The sequence below is a fragment of the Pseudophryne corroboree genome, chromosome 5 (assembly GCF_028390025.1).
Source record: "Pseudophryne corroboree isolate aPseCor3 chromosome 5, aPseCor3.hap2, whole genome shotgun sequence".
In the NCBI taxonomy this organism is placed as follows: domain Eukaryota; kingdom Metazoa; phylum Chordata; class Amphibia; order Anura; family Myobatrachidae; genus Pseudophryne; species Pseudophryne corroboree.
The window spans coordinates 604,200,079-604,217,002 of record NC_086448.1 but is presented as its reverse complement, the minus strand read 5'-3'; the positions used below and the strand labels follow the sequence as shown (position 1 = coordinate 604,217,002).

The 16,924-nt window shown below is 51.3% G+C and overlaps 1 protein-coding gene across 7 annotated transcripts in view; it reads right to left on the bottom strand.

Annotated features, from left to right (window-relative positions):
* The window catches only part of MPPE1 (metallophosphoesterase 1), a 296,325-nt gene that overhangs the window by 221,748 nt on the left and 57,653 nt on the right, over window positions 1–16,924 (bottom strand). For 2 of the 7 annotated variants that reach the window (XR_010177827.1, XM_063923445.1), the window contains exon 1: window positions 240–671. The exons of 1 other annotated variant lie outside the window; for it this stretch is intronic. The gene's annotated coding sequence lies outside the window, so the exon portion shown is untranslated. Of the gene's footprint in view, window positions 1–239; window positions 686–16,924 lie in introns of those variants that run through there. 4 more of the 7 variants (XM_063923443.1, XM_063923444.1, XM_063923446.1 and 1 more) reach the window with 4 other exon arrangements.

Genomic DNA, 16,924 nt, shown 5'->3' with positions numbered 1-16,924 from the left:
TGCACCTAATAACTATTCCAATGCCTAAAACATATACAATTTACACATCAATCCCAATAACCATGGAAAATTCATACATGATACAAGCAAAGATAAGTGTTGGACTAGAGGACACAAGGGGCTCATTAGACTGCTGGATAATCACACTGCATCGGCAGGTGGGAGAGCTTCTAATTCCCTGCGGGAGCCCCTTGTAGATACACATAGCGGGGAGACCAGAGATCATGAGAGGGAGATACCTGAGCCGCGCAGATGGAGTCGGTTGCCGTGTATCCCTGCAGAGACGCGCAGGCGCATAGCGATCAGCTGCCGATTGTCCCTGCGCTGTACTGATCACAGGCTCAGGGGGTCTCCCTGTGCCGGGCCCCTCAGTCAGCGTTGAAAGGGACCCCGGATGTGATGACACGTGCTGAACCGGTAGATGCTAGAATCAAGGGACCTTTTCCGTCTGGGGGAGGAGTCACGACTCAAGGGGGAGGAGCTAGGCCAGCGGGATAGTTCCTCTACTATCCACGCCACCAACTATTACCGTACTTTTCGGGTACCCTGTTCGGCCGTAGCTCCTCCCCCTGGTGACGTGTCTCCTCCCCTAGATACGTCAGAAGGTCCCTTCTGCCACTCCGATATAGACTCAACCGTGCTGAACCCGTTAGCTGGCTCCCACCAGCAGCCGGGGCTTGTGTTGTGTATCTCTATGGTCACTTCCTTCATTTGATAACAACAAGGGGTTGATCTTCATGTGAAAAGGGAGTGCATGCCTCCCAACATGACCCTCTGCAGGAGGGACACAATGCTCTGCTTCTGGACTTTCCTCTTAATGTATGATTAGCGGCACCTGTTTTGAACAGGTTAATGGATAAGAAAGTTGTTTCAGCACAGGTGATGGCAATCATATATTAAGAGGGAAGTCCAGAAACAGAGCATTCTGTCCCTCCTGGAGAGGGTCATATTGGGAGGTATGGGAGTGTGCATTGGTTGGTATTGTGATAGCTATTACCTTAATAATACAAGGATGCTTATTGGTTCATGCTCTGACAGCTCATAAGGGGGAGAGGTCGACCCACGGCGTCCCCCTTTGTTACCGCTCGCATAAGCTAATAAGCTCCCCTTTAAATAAGAGTCTGACACATTTCTTTTGGATCGAATTACTGGCCACAGTTTATTTCCATTACCTTATTCCATGTTACCTTACAAGGTTGCAGGGCACGGACAGAAGTGGTGGGCAAGGCGCCAATGGGTCCCTGACCCCTCCTGATTACTTGGGGGCGTGCCCTGCCTACCCTGTAGGCACCGCGGCAACGCCCCTGGGGTACCAGCCCTCCTGGCGCATATCACGCTCGCCTGGCACGCAGCTCACTGGCCCAACCGTCCAAAGCTGGAGCCGAGCGTGCGCCCGTTCACCGAGGGTGAATCTGCCAACCTCGGCTGGCTCTCCCCGTTCGCCATGCCTTGCGTACCGCTTCTTCCCGCCGCCCGCTGACTGTGACATACATATTTCCTGCATTTCTTTTCCTTAACACGTTAAACATACAACCATATTATAACTTGCAACGACTTATACAATAAAACTCTGAACTGTAAGTATATGTACATATATACACCTTTTTTAATGGGTGGGTGGGTGGGTCACGCTCTGAGCTCTGCCCTTCTCAGTGGCCGCCTGATAACGCTGCTCTTGCCTGTCTTCTCTCCTGCTGCAGCTGCACCCTCGACAGCCGTGCCGTGATGTGATGTATGCCGCCGGCGGTGATGCGTGTCGGCTGTAACTCCTGACCGGTGATGACCTGCGTGCTGCGAAATGGTGGCTGTGCTGATGTCGGGAGCTGGGCGGTGGCGAATGGTAACGCGTGGATCTCCGGCCATAAGATGACTCCCTGCTTCCATGCCCTTTGTAATGCCTCTCCCTGCTGTGACGGTGTCCGGTGTCCTGCCGCCCCCCGCCCAGTTGCCCCGCCGCCGGAAGCTGTGACATCTCCTTGAACAGCTGGGTGGAAGCCTGCTGCACCCAAGCATCCCGGCCGCCTGATGATGGCCCGCCCTCGTATCCTGCTTCTCCTTTCTCCCATCTACGGGCTGGGGTTTGCGGTTGTATGTCGAGTGAAATGGGGTTGGCGTTGCTCAAAACTTTGCCCCAAACCTTCCGCCCCTCCCCCCCGGAGTCAGGTCCGTCTGACTCCGCTGCCGCGGGGATATCTTCATAAATAGGCGGCAGGTCACTCACCCCGTATTGCTGCTCGCTGGTGATCGCTGCTGCCGGCTGCTTCTTCCTCTTCGCAGCCCTGGCTGCAGGATTGGAGCTGCTTTTTCTTCTCTTCTGCTCATGCAGCCGTCCTCTTCCTTTCCTGCCGCCAGGGGGAGCTCCTGCCTCATTATCCCTGTGCTGCTGCTGCTGCTGCTGACGTGCTCCTTCCCTCCCTGCAGGGTTAAAGTGCAACCCTGCGCTGTCCTCGGTCTCCTCCTTGAACCTGTGGGGTATGCTCCTCCTTCTGACCCCCCTCTCTGCTGGCCCCTCCATGCTGCTTTCCTTTTGCTATTTTGCAGGGGAGGCAATGTGGCTTGTGCAGCTGCCCTGCGGTGCTGATCTTGCTGGTGGCCTTGTCCGCCGAAATGTGCCCCTTTTCCGGCCCCCCCGCGCTGCACCCAGCCTCCGGAGCCGCCGCACGACCGGAAGTGACCGGAAGTCGCTTCCGCGGCCTGTGCCCGACGTATCTCCGTCCCCCCCGCTGCTTCCTCTTAATCGGACCCGCCGAGCCGCGTGCCGCGCTCACCCGCGAGCGACCTCTGCCTCCTGCTCGTCGGATGCTGGTGCCCTCCGTGGATCTTCTCCTCGCTGGCCGCCGCTGCTGCCGTCCGTAGAGCTGCCGCTGCTGCCGTCCGCTGGCCGTCCGCTGCTGCCTCACGCTCTGAGCTCTGCCCTTCTCAGTGGCCGCCTCCTCCCCCCGCCTTCCTATTTAAGCCGCCCGCTGTCCGGCCGGCCCCCTCGCCTCCTACTGGCTACCAGCGCCTGTAGGTGTGAAAGAGGGGACGGGCACACCTGCCCGCCCCCCCTTTCCTTCGCGCCGCTGGCCCGCAGGCCACCTGCCGCCCCTCCCCCTTACCCCTCTCCGGCACCATCCCGGGCTCGGCGCCTTTGTTCACATTTGTTACCTCCCCCCACACATCACAGTTGGTGAAATTCATGCTGATACAGGGAGTCATTCCGACCCGATCGTTCGCTGCAGTTTGTCGCAGCGATCGGGTCGGAACTGCGGCGCATGGCAGCTTTCGTTACCTAGCGATCGCCTCTGAGACAGAGGTGGTCGCTAGGCAGGAGGGGGCTGAACGGCGGCGTTAAGCCACCGTTTAGGGGTAGCGGTCCGGCCAGCGGGAGCGACGAGCAACTCCTCAAATACAAAGGCAGGCAAGTCAATCCTTTCTAGATCGGTGTACTATCTAGTTCATCTCACATGTCAATGACATCTCACATTAGCCAAAATCTCACATAAGACAAAATCGTAAGCACACATAGTCCATATCTCAAGAAAAGTTAGTCAAAATCTGTGCTATCTGGGCTCCGGGGAGTTCAAGGGAAATCGCAAGTAAAAATCGGGCATAGCAAGGATCTCACTGTGTGTAGACACCCTCAGACTGAGCTGAGCATCTTCCCTCCCTCCCGCATAACCAGTAGCGGATCTTGCTACGGGCACACAGGTTTTTTGGCCGGGGCGCCGCCGTCTGGAGGGTGCCGCCGCCGTCCGGAGGGCGCCGCGGCAAGATCTGCTACTGGTGGTGCCCCCCCCGATGAAGTCATCGCGCACCGCACTGGATTGTGGGAGCGACACTTAGACACTAGGGGTCATGATTGACCCCTAGTGTCTGCGGTTCTATGGGAGAGACGTCTCTCCCATAGATCAGAGGAGAGGCGCCAGCGGGCAGATATGGAGGGCAGCAGTGGTCGGGCATCAGGAGCGAGGATGGTAAGTATTATTATTTTTTGTTATTTTTTTAAAGTGGCACAAATGGGGGCAATACTACTGGGGGCACATTGACCACACCCCTTTATGAAACCACGCCCCTATTTTCACCCGGGGCGCCACAAGGGCTAGAACCGGCCCTGCGCACAACCTTACCTCCCACAATTTAATTATCTAGTGATGGCACAACTATCTCCTCTAGCCCCCAAGTGCGCTGTATTGGAGTAATCCTTCACTCCTCCCTCTCCTTCGAACCACACATTCAGTACCTCTCACAAACCTGCCGTTTTCATCTAAAAAATATTTCCAGGATCAGACACTTTCTCACCCAGGACGCTAGTAAGACCCTCATCCACTCACTGGTCATCTCCAGATTGGACTACTGCAATCTCCTCCTATCTGGCCTCCCTCAGAAATGCCTCTCTCCACTCTAATCTATCCTCAATGCTGCTGCCCGTCTCTTCCTCCTCACCAAACGTACTACATCCACATCCCCTCTCTTGCAGCACCTTCACTGGCTAACCTTCCCATTCAGAATCCAATAAAAGCTTCTCACACTCACCTACAAAGCAATCACCCACTCTTCTCCAACATCTCTGACCTTATCTCTCTTTACATTCCCACCCATCCTCTTCACTCTGCTAATGCACGCCGTCTCTCCTGCCAACTGATTACTTCCTCCCACTCCTACATACAAGATTTTACACGTGCTGCTCCCTTTCTCTGGAATGCTCTACCTCTCCCCATCTGACTCTCCACCTCTCTACAAAACTTCAAACGGGCTCTCAAGACCCACTTCTTCACCAAACACAGCCAACTCTCCTCCTAACCCTCTAGTCAGTGCTCACTGTCTACCCCTTCTGTGTCACCCCGGTCTGTTAGCCCTTCACCTTTTAGATTGTAAGCTCGCAAGAGCAGGGACTTCTTTCCTCATGTGCCTTTCCTTTTCTTACACTATCTTATACTCCATACTCCCTTTGATGGCATATAACACCGAGTTTTCTATAGCTGTCCTATATTGTCTTGAACTGTAAGTGCTGTTTTCTTGTTTGCACATTTGATTAAGTACTGTGTAATGGGCGCTGCGGATCCCAAATACACCATTAGCCAAACTTAAATGTATTATCCATATGGGCCCTACACACTTAGCAATTACACTGAAAGATATGAACGGTCTCGTTCATTAATGAATATCTTTCATATCTTTCAGTGAGTATGCACCAACGATGAACGATGCGCGGCCCTGCGCTCATTCATCGTTGGTGCCGGGTCGTTTATACATGTATGCCAATATGGACATATATCTCATCCATATTGGCATGCAGAACTATGGGGCCGGGTAACGAGGGGAGTGAATAAACTTCAAACCGTCACACAACCCCCTCCATGCGCGCCGCAGGGTCGTCCGTATCGGCCGCCGGGCACCCCGGCGGCAACTCCATCAGTGTGTAGGGCCCCATAGAAAGATGGGAATTTACCTAGAATCATTTCTGCAAAACAAACCCATGAATTGAGGAAACTGAGATCATAATGCACTTTTCAACTAGACGTTCCTCTCAGCAGCGTGTTCAGAGAAGTCTGCACGGATCAGTGAGATCTGTGCAGTGCTTCTCTGTGAAAATGTGTTTTCTCTTACGTCCTAGAGGATGCTGGGGTCTACATTAGTACCATGGGGTATAGACGGGTCCACCAGGAGCAATTGGCACTTTAAGAGTTTGAGAGTGTGGGCTGGCTCCTCCCTCTATGCCCCTCTTACAAGACTCAGTTTAGAAAATGTGCCCGGAGGAGCCGGTCACAGCTAGGGGAGCTCTCCAGAGTTTTCCTAGTAAAAAGTTTTGTTAGAGTTTTTTATTTTACAGGGAGGCTGCTGGCAACAGCCTCCCTGCAGCGAGGGACTAAGTGGGGGAGCAGTGTCCACCATGCGGGGTCTGAGCCACTGTCTCTACTGACTGGATACTGAGCACCAGAGGGGTCGGATCGCTCCCCGCCACAGGGGACCGCTCGCCCTGGCAGCATGCCGCCACCCCCTTACAGAGCTGAAGAAGTGGCAAGTGAGACATCGACCCCCCTAACAAGCGGGGGGCCGGTGTGAAGATGGCAGCAGCAGGGAGGGTGCGCTCCTCGGAATGCTCAGTGGTACATGGTGCGGTGCTGTGAGGGGTGCCCTGGGCCAGCGCTTACCCCCTACACTGGTCCAGAAGCCTGTCGGGGTCCTCGGATCTTAGCCAGCACTAATTCCTCAGGCCAGTATAATCCATGAAGAGCGGGAAGACAGCACCATTAGGGGGGCGGAGCTTCTCAGAGCGGATCCAGCAGCGTTTCAGCGCCATTTTCCTGCCTGCACAGCGCTGAGAAGGAGAATCAGGTCCCACCTCAGCAACTCCAGATATCTGTAAACAGTACCAGGGGGTTGTAGAAGGGAGGGGGGGGGGCTGTAATACGACTGTGTGTCCTATTAAGGTGCACAGTCAGCGCTGATAAGGGGTCTCCCTTTGGTAAAAGCCTGTGTGTGGGTTGGCTCCAATCTCTGTGTCTCTCTTACCATTCTTGGGTGGGAAACTCTGTCTGCCCTCACCTGTGTGTGTGTAGACTGTTTGGTGGTCTCCTTTAGCTATGTCCAGGGACACTGTGTCATATGCTGCAGAGGATTTTTCCTCCCAGGGTGATCCCATTCCATCTAATCAGGATAGCCCTGCTTTAGCACAGATACCAGCAAGGGAGCCTGAGTGGTTTTCCTCTATCAAATCGTGGCTTTCTCAGATTGCTGACAGGGATGCAAGTAATGAATCTGCAACCCAGGTATTACAGAACTCATGGCAGTATGGCCGGTTTCTGGTACCTCAGGACACTCCGCTATATACCCCCATAAGCGTGCGCTTGTGCATGTCACACAAGACGACACGGATACCGATACTGACACCACAGACGGTGATGGGGATGTGTCCGCATCTCTTGCAAAAGGGGTGTAATTGATGATAGAGGCTATCAGGGAGGTGTTGAATATTAATGATACCACACCTGACAAGGTTGAGGAGGCCTTTTTCACTGGAAATAAAAAAACCTCGCTAACCTTCCCTGCGTCAAAGGAATTGAATGCTATATTTGTGACAGCATGGGAAAACCCTGAGAAAAAAAATTCCAGATCCCTAAACGGGTACAGGTGGCGTTTCCTTTCCCTGAGGAGGATAGAAAAAAATGTGAAAACTCGCCGATTGTTGACGCATCTGTGTCCAGACTCTCAAAGAAGGTGGTTTTACCTGTTCCAGGATCTACCGCCTTAAAGGAGCCGGCAGATCGGAAAACTGATGACACGCTTAAATCAATGTACACTGCTTCAAGGGCCATATTACGTCCCACTATTGCTAGTGCATGGATTGCAAAGGCTATAGCAAAGTGGTCGGCTACCTTACTTGAGGATATGGATACGATGGATAAGGATGATGTTGCATTATTTTTACGCAACATATATGATTCAGCAGGTTTTAATGATAGAATCCATGAAAGACCTGGGTTCCATGGCTGCGGGAATATCTTCCATGTCTGTTTCAGCTCGTCGGGGACTGTGGCTGCGCCAGTGGTCGGCCGACGTGGAATCCAGAAAAAGTGTGGCGTCCCTACCCTCTACAGGTCAGGCTCTCTTTGGGGAAGCTCTAGAAGCGTGGATAATCACGGCTACAGCGGGTAAGTCTCTGTTTCTTCCCTCAGCAGCACCTGCTCCGAAGAAATTCTTCTCTTCATAAGCAACACAGTCCTTTCGGCCTAACAAGCCTAGAAAGGCCAGACCGTCCAATACCTTCTTTAGGGGAGGTCGAGTTAAGTCCAAGAAACCTGCCGCTGCAGGTTCCCAGGAACAAAAGCCTGCTTCAGGTACGCCAAAGTCCTCCGCATGACGGTGGACCGCACGTCCTGGAGGTGGGGCCAGTGGGAGCGAGACTCAGACAGTTCAGTCAAGTCTAGGTATCATCCGACCTGGATCCCTGGGTGATAGATATTGTATCCCAGGGATACAGGCTGGAATTTCAAAGACTCCCTCCTCATCGTTTTTTCAAATCAGGCTTGCCAGCTCTGTTGGCAGACTGCACTGTATTACAAGAAGCTGTCCAAAAGCTGGTGGAGGCACAGGTCATTGTGCCAGTTCCTCCTCCTGCGCAGGCCACAGGTTACTATTCAAACGTTTTTGTGGTACCGAAACCGGATGGTTCAGTCAGGCCCATTCTGAACCTAAAATCATTGAACCCCTTTCTAAAGGAGTTCAAGTTCAAGATGGAGTCTCTCAGATGGTTCTCCTCCGCAAACAAGTTGTGAACATCATTCCATATCTGGACGATCTGCTGATAAAGGCATCATCCAAGGAGAAGCTGCTACACTCCATTGTTCTCACAACACGCCTCCTCAAGAGTCATGGTTGGATTCTGAACCTTCCAAAGTCACATTTGGAACCAACCCAGAGATTGTCCTTTCTGGGAATGATCCTGGACACGGAAGTGCAAAAGGTGTTTCTTCCGCAGGAAAAGGTGTTGGTAATACAGACTATGGTCTGGGATGTCCCGAAGCCAGCCCGGGTGTCGGTTCATCAATGCATTCGCCTGTTGGAAAAGATGGTGGCCTCTTACGAGGCTCTCCAGTACGGGAGGTTCCACGTTACCTGCTGGAGGGCCACAGGTTCGGGATTCAGGATTGGGTCCTTCTAACCACGGATGCGAACCTTCGGGGCTGGGGAGCAGTCACTCAAGGACGATGGTCAAGCCTGGAAGCCGGCATGCCTATCAACATCCTGGAACTAAGAGCTGTCTACAACGGTCTTCTTCAGGCGGTCCCTCTTCTAAGAAATCGGGCCATTCAAGTGCAGTCGGACAACGTAACAACAGTGGCTTACATAAACCAACAGGGCGGAATGAAGAGCAGAGCGGCAGTGTCAGAGGTGACAAGAATACTCCTCTGGACAGAAAAACACGCGTTGGCGCTGTCAGCCATCTTCATTCCGGGAGTAGACAACTGGGAAGCAGACTTCCTCAGCAGACACGATCTCCATCCAGGGGAGTGGGGTCTCCATCCGGAGGTATTCAAGGAAATAACAGACCTTTGGGGATTACCCCAAATAGACATGATGGCCTCTCGTCTCAACAAGAAGCTTCAGCGTTATTGTTCCAGGTCAAGGGACCCACAAGCAGTGGCAGTGGATGCCCTGGTGTCTCCGTGGGTGTTCCAGTCAGTGTACGTGCTTCCACCACTCATCCCAAGAATCCTAAAGCTCATAAGGAGAACAAGGGTTCGAGCGATCCTCATTGCTACAGACTGGCCAAGAAGGGCTTGGTATGCAGACCTTCTGATTATTCTGCAAGAAGAACCGGTAGGACCTGCTACAGCAGGGGCCGTTCGCCTATCAAGACTTACCGTGGCTACGTTTGACGGCATGGAAGATGAGCGCCTGATTCTTGCTCGGAAGGGCATTCCGAAGAAGGTCATTCCTACCCGGATACAGGCTAGGAAAGGGGTAACATCTAAACATTACCATTGTATTTGGAAGAAATATGTCTCTTGGTGTGAATCCAAGAAGTTTCCTACGGTGGAGTTTCAACTGGGACATTTTCTCCTCTTCCTGCAGGCAGGTGTGGATATGGGCCTGAGGTTGGGATCTGTGAAGGTCCAGATTTTGGCCCCCTCCATCTTCTTCCAGAAACAATTGGCTGCCCTCCCTGAGGTTCAGACTTTTTTTGAGGTTTGAGCCTCTACAGGAGGTTGAGGTCAAATTTCTTACATGGAAGGCGGTCACTTTGTTGGCCTTAGCTTCTGCTAGACGCGTGTCCGAATTGGGGGCTTTATCCTGAAAAATCACTTACTTGATCTTCCACAAAGATAGAGCTGAGCTCCAGACCCATCAGCAGTTTCTTTTGAAGGTTGTGTCGGCATTTCATATCAACCAACCTATTGTGGTGCCAGGGGCTACTGACTCCTCAATCGCATCAAAGTCCTGTAACGGAACCTGGGAGGTTGTATCAGACCCCTAGACATGTAAGTAACATGTAGAATAACTGCCCGAAGGCGTGACCACGACAACCAGGATAAAAGTCAATGATGTTTATTATGACAAATTCCGTAACACAGCAGCAGTAAAGGAAACATAAAAGTCAACAGAGGATAAATACAATTCCTGGGTACTACAGGGTGGCAAGGGCCACAGGCACTGGTAGTGTGAGACAGTTCTTATAATCTTCTAGTTGGAAAGTCCTTACCAGGCCTGACTGTAGCAATGGAGAGAACCCAGGATCGTACCAGCTGATGTTCCAGGAAAGGCTGGGCTGCTGAAGGTAAAACGGCTGCTGTGGATACTGGCTGGAACCAGACTGTTGTTGGTACGGAGTGGATACTGGCTGGAACCAGTTAAATAATAAACGAACTTGAGAGCGATGAAATAATAATGAAGTTTGGAGTTTGAGAGCGGTGAAATAATAATACCGGTGGAGAGTGGTAAACTGCAGAAAAGGACACCGGCCCTTTAAGAGAAGCTATACACTGCTGGAAGCTGGGCTGGAAGCAGGTGATTGTTTGAGAGTGGTGAAATAATAATACCGGTGGAGAGTGGTAAACTGCAGAAAGGACACCGGCCCTTTAAGAGAAGCTGTACACTGCTGGAAGCTGGGCTGGAAGCAGGTGATTGTTGTAGCTGGAAACAGGTGAGTCCAGAATGGATCGGAGAGTCAGGCTACACCGCAGATGGAATGCTGGTGCGGGTCTCTATAGCAGAAGTCTGGAGACAGGAGCTGGAACCTGGAAGACATCCACAGGAGAGAGACAAACTGGAACTAGGTTAGACAACCAAAGCACTGACGCCTTCCTTGCTCAGGCACAGCTTACTTATACCTGCAGCAAGGAAGGGGTTGGCTAGGCAATTATGCAAATCAACAATACAGACAGCAGATTGGTGGAAATGCTCAGATGACAAAATCCAAGATGGCTGCGCCCATGCAGACACTTGGAGGGAAGTTTGGTTTGTAATCCATGTGAGAATTGAAACAGTAATGGCGACGCCGGCCACAGGAGACAGGAGACGCCAGACTGACAAGCGCACATTTAACCACGCGGGCACAGCGGAGGCCGCGGCTGATGAAATCACCACTCTGACATTCTGCATGTGGAAACTCAGGAACAGCGGGATCCGGTCCTGGAACGCTGAGCCAGCCTTAGGAGGCATCTGAAGGGTAAGTAATGGCGTCCAGATACCCGGATCGTGACAGCACCCCCCCCTTTAGGAGTGGCCCCAGGACACTTCTTAGGCTTTAAAGGAAACTTTGCGTGGAAATTTCGGACCAAGGCAGGAGCATGGACGTCTGAGGCATTGGTCCAAGAGCGTTCTTCAGGACCATAGCCCTTCCAGTCAATGAGGTATTGTAACTGACCGTAACGGAAACGTGAGTCCAAACTCTTGGCCACCTCGTACTCGACTCCCCGTTGAGTCTGAACTTTGGGAGCTGGAGGAAGTGCGGAATGAAACCGATTCAGGATCAGCGGTTTCAACAAAGAAACATGAAATGTCCTGGGTATTTTCAAGAAGGATGGTAACTGTAACCTGTAGGCAACAGGATTGATGACTTGTTCAATCTTGAAGGGTCCGATGTAGCGAGGTGCAAATTTCATGCTGGGAACTCTCAACCTCAAATTCTTCGTGGACAGCCACACACGATCACCCACCTTGAGAGCAGGAACCGCTCTACGCTTCCTATCGGCAAACTTCTTATACCTGAATGAGGCTTTAAGCAGGGCTGCGCGGACGTTCCTCCAGTTATTTGAAAACTGACGCAAGGTGACATCCACTGCTGGAACAGAAGTTGCGGGAAGTGGTTGGAATTCTGGGACTTTAGGGTGGAATCCATAATTAATGAAGAATGGTGTAGAAGAAGATGAGGAATGGTATTGATTGTTGTGGCTGAACTCGGCTCAAGGAAGGAGTTGAACCCAGTCATCTTGAGAGGAAGACACATATATACGGAGGAAGGCCTCCAAGTCCTGATTCACCCTCTCGGTTTGACCATTGGTCTGAGGATGGTAAGCCGTGGAAAACTTTAACTTGACTTGGAGGGCTTGACACAAACTTCGCCAAAATTTGGCTACAAATTGTACTCCACGATCCGAGATGATCTCTTCAGGAAGACCGTGAAGTCGGAAGATCTCTTGTATAAACACTTGAGCCAACTTGGAAGCTGACGGAAGACCGGTGAGAGGGATGAAATGTGCCATCTTGGTGAACCGGTCAACTACCACCCAGATGGTATTAAACTTGTTGCAGATAGGTAGATCGGAAACAAAGTCCATCGACAAATGGGTCCAAGGTCGACGGGGAACAGATAATGGAACCAGTTGCCCCGCAGGCGACTGGCGGGAGACTTTGTGTTGGGCACACTTTGGGCAGGAGGCAATAAATTCCATAACGTCCTTCTTCAGAGTTGGCCACCAGTAGGACCTAGAAATAAATTCAAGGGTTTTCTGAATGCCTGTATGTCCAGCAAAACGGGAAGCATGGGCCCAATGCATGAGCTTCTTCCTTAGAACTGGCTTAACAAAACTTTTCCCTGGTGGAGGCGTAGAGTCCATCCCTACCGTGGAGAATGCCAACGGATTAATAATAGGATGCTTGTCTGCAGACTCGGACTCATTTTCTTGCTCCCATGAGCGGGAAAGGGCATCGGCCTTACGATTCTGATAACCCGGACAGAACTGGAGTTTAAAGTCAAACCTAGAGAAGAAAAGTGCCCATCTGGCCTGACGAGGATTCAGACATTGTGCGCCTTTGAGATATAAAAGATTTTTGTGGTCGGTAAGTATGGTGATTGAGTGGGAAGCTCCCTCCAACAGGTATCTCCACTCCTCCAGAGCGAGCTTGATGGCTAGCAACTCCTGATCGCCAATGGCATAGTTGCGCTCAGCTGGGGAGAACTTCCGGGAGAAGAAACTGCAAGTATGTAGATGTCCATCTTTGGCCCTCTGGGATAACACTGCTCCTACTCCAACGGAGGAGGCATCTACCTCTAAGATAAAAGGAGAGTCGGTGTCGGGCTGTTTCAGAACTGGTGCAGAGATGAACCGTTGCTTCAGAAGGTGAAAGGCCTGTGTAGCTTCCTTGGACCACTTGGACGGATTAGCACCTTTCTTGGTTAATGCAGTGATAGGCGCCACAATGGTGGAAAAGTCTCGTATAAATTTTCTATAATAATTGGCGAACCCTAAGAACCTCTGGACCCCTTTGAGGCTTAAGGGTATAGGCCAATTCTGGATTGCTTGGAGTTTCTCAGGATCCATCTCTAGTCCGGAACCGGACACAATGTAACCTAGAAACGGAATGGTTTTAACTTCAAACACACACTTCTCCAATTTACAATAAAGGTGATTGACACGGAGACGGGAAAGAACCTCTTTTACCCAGAAACGATGATCTTCGAGATTATTAGCAAAGATGAGGATGTCGTCTAGATAAACCACGACATGGCGGTACAAGATGTCCCTGAAAATATCATTCACGAAGTGCTGGAAGACTGCTGGAGCGTTGCTCAATCCGAAGGGCATGACGAGGTACTCATAATGTCCGTCACGGGTGTTAAAGGCGGTCTTCCACTCGTCACCCTCACGGATTCGGATGAGATTGTAGGCACCCCTCAAGTCCAGCTTTGTGAAAATAGTTGCACCACTAACTCTATCAAAGAGCTCGGTAATCAGGGGTAAAGGGTATCGGTTCTTGACGGTAATGTCGTTCAGACCTCTGTAGTCGATGCACGGACGCAGACCACCGTCTTTCTTCTTAACGAAGAAGAAGCCTGCGCCGGCTGGAGAAGAAGATGGTCGGATGAAACCCTTCGCCAGGTTCTCTTTGATGTACTCTTCCATGGAGTGTGTCTCAGGCAGAGACAACGGATAAGTTCGGCCTCGCGGTGGAACCTTCCCTGGAATGAGGTCGATTGGGCAGTCCCATTCTCTATGAGGAGGAAGGATATCAGCAGAGGCTTTACTGAACACGTCCGTGAAGTCTTGATATGGAGGAGGCGGAACATCAGATGACCTGGGGAAGGAAGAACAAACAGGAAGAACTTTGGCTAAACAAGTCTCAGCACAGGAGGGACCCCATGCCAGTATTTGCGTAGTCGTCCAGTCAATTGATGGGTTGTGGAGACGGAGCCATGGAAGGCCTAAAACCACTGGATGTGTGGCTCTTGGAATCACTAAAAAGAAATATACTCAGAATGAAGAACTCCCACTCTCAGACGAACTGGAAGAGTCCTTAAGGAAATGACTGCGTCAAAAATCTTGCTGCCATCCACGGCAGTCAAAGAGATGGACGAGGACAGTCTCTCGGTGGGTAGGGACCACCGTTTAACATAAGCTTCGGTTATGAAATTCCCAGCTGCTCCGGAATCAAGGAGGGCAATGACGTTCCTGTAACGTTGAGCAATTTGGAGCGACACTGGGAGGTTACAGTCATGAGGAGATGGAGAGGAGATCATTACTCCTAGCCGGCCCTCTCCTTGGCGAGCTAGGATCTGGAGTTTCCCGGACGTTTGGGACAGGCATTGATAGTGTGCGACGGAGCTGCACAGTAGAGACAGAGAGACTCAGAGAGACGTCTTCGGCGCTCAGCGGGAGATAGACGGGAACGACTAATTTGCATAGGCTCATCCTTGGATGGAGATGGTTGACGAGGAGGAGGAGCAGAAGATTTAGGAGTAGATGATCTTCCTCGCTCGGTTGCTCTCTCTCTGAAACGTAGATCAACCTTCGTGCAAAGAGAAATTAGCTCATCCAACTTAGAGGGCAAGTCTCTGGTAGCTAACTCATCCTTGATGCGTTCTGATAAGCCATGCCAGAATGCAGCATACAGGGCCTCGTCGTTCCATGCCAGTTCGGATGCCAGGATTTTAAACTGTATAAGATACTGTCCCACAGTACGTGTTCCCTGGCGTAAACGGAGAATCTCAGATGAAGCAGATGTTATCCGGCCTGGCTCGTCAAAGATGCGCCTGAATGTAGCTACAAAGTCAGTATAGGAGGATAGCAGGGGATCAGACTTCTCCCATAAAGGTGATGCCCAGTCAAGGGCTGAGCCACTGAGAAGGGAGATGATATAGGCAATTTTGGTACGGTCACTGAAGAAATTGCCAGGTAGAAGCTCAAAGTGGATTTCACATTGATTGAGAAATCCCCTGCAGAACCTTGGAGATCCATCAAATTTTGCTGGCGTTGGAAGATGAAGATGTGGACTGGAAATGGGTAAGGTGGGTGGGGTTACAGCTGGTGTCACTGTAGTGGACGCACCGGACGTGCCAGGTCCACGGAGGGTCGTTTGAATCCCATCCAGCCGTGTAGAGAGATCCTGGAGACAGCGGATGATGTGGCCCTGTGCAGCCTCCTGATGTTCAAGTCGGGCTGCCAGTTCTTGCATCGGCCTGGCCGCTTGATCCTGGTCTCCGGCTGGATTCATTAGGTCAGTGCTTACTGTCACAACTGAGGGCCTGAGCTGACAGGAGGCAGCCTCAGTTGTAGGGGCTGAGATGTAACGGAACCTGGGAGGTTGTATCAGACCCCTAGACATGTAAGTAACATGTAGAATAACTGCCCGAAGGCGTGACCACGACAACCAGGATAAAAGTCAATGATGTTTATTATGACAAATTCCGTAACACAGCAGCAGTAAAGGAAACATAAAAGTCAACAGAGGATAAATACAATTCCTGGGTACTACAGGGTGGCAAGGGCCACAGGCACTGGTAGTGTGAGACAGTTCTTATAATCTTCTAGTTGGAAAGTCCTTACCAGGCCTGACTGTAGCAATGGAGAGAACCCAGGATCGTACCAGCTGATGTTCCAGGAAAGGCTGGGCTGCTGAAGGTAAAACGGCTGCTGTGGATACTGGCTGGAACCAGACTGTTGTTGGTACGGAGTGGATACTGGCTGGAACCAGTTAAATAATAAACGAACTTGAGAGCGATGAAATAATAATGAAGTTTGGAGTTTGAGAGCGGTGAAATAATAATACCGGTGGAGAGTGGTAAACTGCAGAAAAGGACACCGGCCCTTTAAGATAAGCTATACACTGCTGGAAGCTGGGCTGGAAGCAGGTGATTGTTTGAGAGCGGTGAAATAATAATACCGGTGGAGAGTGGTAAACTGCAGAAAGGACACCGGCCCTTTAAGAGAAGCTGTACACTGCTGGAAGCTGGGCTGGAAGCAGGTGATTGTTGTAGCTGGAAACAGGTGAGTCCAGAATGGATCGGAGAGTCAGGCTACACCGCAGATGGAATGCTGGTGCGGGTCTCTATAGCAGAAGTCTGGAGACAGGAGCTGGAACCTGGAAGACAACCACAGGAGAGAGACAAACTGGAACTAGGTTAGACAACCAAAGCACTGACGCATTCCTTGCTCAGGCACAGCTTACTTATACCTGCAGCAAGGAAGGGGTTGGCTAGGCAATTATGCAAATCAACAATACAGACAGCAGATTGGTGGAAATGCTCAGATGACAAAATCCAAGATGGCTGCGCCCATGCAGACACTTGGAGGGAAGTTTGGTTTGTAATCCATGTGAGAATTGAAACAGTAATGGCGACGCCGGCCACAGGAGACAGGAGACGCCAGACTGACAAGCACACATTTAACCACGCGGGCACAGCGGAGGCCGCGGCTGATGAAATCACCACTCTGACATTCTGCATGTGGAAACTCAGGAACAGCGGGATCCGGTCCTGGAACGCTGAGCCAGCCTTAGGAGGCATCTGAAGGGTAAGTAATGGCGTCCAGATACCCGGATCGTGACAGACTCTCTGTTTGTCCGATATGATCCCAAGAGAATTGGGTGTCCTGCTTCTAAGCAGACTATTTCTCGCTGGATTCGGTTCACTATCCAGCATGCTTATTCTACGGCAAAACTGCCGTATTCAAGATCTGTTAAGGCCCACTCTACTCGTAAGGTGGGGTCTTCCTGGGCGGCT